Source organism: Ochotona curzoniae, unplaced genomic scaffold, assembly GCF_017591425.1.
Source record: "Ochotona curzoniae isolate NIBS_2020 unplaced genomic scaffold, NIBS_Ocur_1.0 contig_1014, whole genome shotgun sequence".
Lineage (NCBI taxonomy): Eukaryota > Metazoa > Chordata > Mammalia > Lagomorpha > Ochotonidae > Ochotona > Ochotona curzoniae.
This window is the reverse complement of record NW_024464920.1, coordinates 4,028,600-4,031,667: the sequence shown is the minus strand read 5'-3', so window position 1 is coordinate 4,031,667 and position 3,068 is coordinate 4,028,600.

Below are 3,068 nucleotides of genomic sequence, written 5' to 3'. Positions count from 1 at the left end.
GAGACGCCAGACTGGAGGACGGGGGCGGGGCGGGAAGCGGAGGCCCGAGCCGGGAGGCGGCGCGGCGCGAGCGCGGGAGGAGGTGGCGGCGGCGCGGCGTGCGACTGGCGGAGCGGCGCCACACGTGTTCCGAGGGGGCGGGGCCTAGCGCGGCGCCCTACGTAGGCAGGGTCTCGCGAGGCGGAAGGCGGAAGGCGGGAGTTCGGGGCGGGACTTGCTGGCGGGGCATCGGTCATTCCGGCCCGGAATGGCTGGAACTCAGAATGGGTGCTCCGCCATGGGTTTTGCTGGGAGGGAAGGTTCTGAAGATTTTAAAACAACAGGCACACATTAAGAAAGTAAAACCAAACATACCCCTCGTCCCGTGTGAGGATGATTTTAATTAGACGTGTTCCGAAGGATTAAGGCTGTAATACTTCTGGCTGATTGCTTCAGTTAATTCACTCAGGGATTAAGCTTGAAACTCGCGGCCTCTTCACTATAATAATGTTCCGTTTCCCTCACATAAAAAGTTTCCTCATTAAAAGTTTGTGGCCAGGGACCGCTGTTCACCCCTTTCCCGGGAGTTCAGACAGGGGACGCTCAGCTCCGTTCCAAGGCTGCAGCCCGGCGGGGACCTCTCGCCAGCTGAGCGAGTTGAGCTGGAGTAGGATGAGGGGATGGGGTGAGGTGCTGGCTGTGGTGCAAGTCCGAGGTCCAGGTGGGCTTGGGTGTGTGGTGGGAGGCTTTTGGCTAGGCTGTAGTTGGGCTGGGGATGTGTGAGGAGTTAGAGGAGATTGGCAGTCAGGGTTTCTGGTCCCTGCTGGAATTACTTAAAAATAAATAAATAAATAAATAAAATCGTATTTCTGCCCCATTTTTACTTTCCAAGGGGACCTTTTCTCCTTGAAGGAGGACAAAGGGGGCAGAATGAAGATATCAATTTTGTCATCTTAGAGTTGTAACAGAAGCGAGGAGAAGTGACCCACCTCGCCTGGTGCCTGAGTGATCAGACTGGGAGGAGGAGTTAACCAGTCCCACCCTTCTGAGTTTGATTTGAAACCAGATGCTAGTGTGAACAAATCTGTCCTTTGAGTAACTCCCCTGAGATGGTGCAGAAAAGACACCATCTCCACCATTACCGTGTGTGTGTGTGTGTGTGTGTGTGTGTTGTTTCCTTCGCTGGATCCAGGCCTCCTGCATGTGTCTTAGGTTTTTCCTCAGACACATGGAGCCCCTCCTACCACCGTGGCAGGAGTCCCTTTTCCCCTCTAAATGAATCCTGCTTTGCAAAGTGGAATTGTCTGTATGAAAATTCTTCTTTCGTGTGAGACAAGAAACGAGGTTGCTGCCATGTTTTTGCGTCAAATCGCCTACAACAGGGAGAGCAGGGGTGGATTTTAAGCCAGAGCATGTGCTGATGTGACGTGCAATATTAAGAAGGATTTACTGAGTATCTTGCGCGGGTGATGGTTCCAAGAATCCTAACAGGGAGGGCGAAGCAGACAAAAAGAGCTGTAAAAAGATGGGCGCATAAGGCAGAGGCCATTGACTCTTCATGGGCTCCAGGCGCTCTCACCCGGTCACGAATATGACTCCCAGGCATTTGGTGTGAATATCTGGGTCAGGATTGTCAAGCCTGGCCCACGGACTGTCCGGGGAGTTTCCTGTATTCGGTATGGAGCCGTGAGATCGTGTGAAAGCTGAGAATGACAGACTGTTGAAATCATAATGGAGTTGACGAGTAGATTTCAGACATTTCAGAGAAATGCCAAATGGAAAAGGGGCAGGGCATTGGGAAAGACTTAGAAAGCACCTGAATGTGCCTTATTTTGCCAAACACTGAACACACTAGCTAATTTAGTTTTCACGGTGACCCTGCAAGGTTAATGTCATGAGTCTCTGTTAGAAGTAATGACCCTGCAACTTGGAAATAATTGGTCCCTGACCCAAGGGCATATAGCCAGCAAGTGGCACAGCTGCATACACACAGAACACCCGGCTGGGGCAGGACTGTTCTTACTGGTACTTTTCACAAGGCTTCTTAAAAATAGAACTGTTGGGCCCGGTGTGGTGGCGCAAGTGGTTAAGATCCTCGCCTTGCATGCCCGGGATCCCATATGGGCGCCGGTTCTATCCCGGCAGCCCCGCTTCCCTTCCAGCTCCCTGCCTGTGGCCCGGGAAAGCAGTCGAGGACGGCCCAAAGCTTTGGAACCCTGCACCCGCGTGGGAGACCCAGAGGAGGCTCCTGGCTTCGGATAGGCATAGTATCGGCCGTTGCGCTCATTTGGGGAGTGAATCATTGGACGGAAGATCTTCCTCTCTGTCTCTCTGTATATCCGCCTTTCCAAGAAAAAAAAAAATAAATCTTAAAAAAAAAAAATAGAACTGTTATGAGCCTGGCGCAATGGCATAGTGGTTAAAGTCCTCGCCTTGCACGTGCCAGGATCCCATATGGGCCCTGGTTCTATCCCGGCAGCCCCACTTCCCATCCAGCTCCCTGCTTGTGGCCTGGGAAAGCAGTGGAGCATAGCCCAAAGCTTTGGGACCCTGCACCCATGCAGGAGACTCGGAAGAAGCTCCTGGCTCCTGGCTTTGGATCGGCTCAGCTCCAGCTGCCGTTGTGGTCACTTGAGGAGTGAACCATCAAACGGAAGATCTTTCTGTCTCTTCTCTCTGTATATCTGCCTTTCCAATATAAATAAATAAATAAATAAATAAATCTGTTAAGGGCCACAGCAACAGGCTAATCCTCCACCCTGTCATGCCTTGTGGCTAAAGGCCTCTCCTTGCATGTGCTGGGATCCCATATGGGTTCTGGTTCATGTCCTGGTGGTCCCGCTTCCCAACCAGCTCCCTGCTTGTGGCCTGGGAAAATAGCAGAGGAGGGTTCAAAGCCTTGAGACCCTGCACCTGCATGGGAGACCCAGAAGACTCTCCTGACCCTGGCTTGGTATAGGCTCAGCTCTGCCTGTTGTGGCCATGTGGGGACAGTGGACAGATCTTTCTCTCTGCCTCTCCTTTGTCACAATTGGTCGAACAAATGAGAAGATACGTAACAGAGAAATTATTAATTCACATTTTGACCA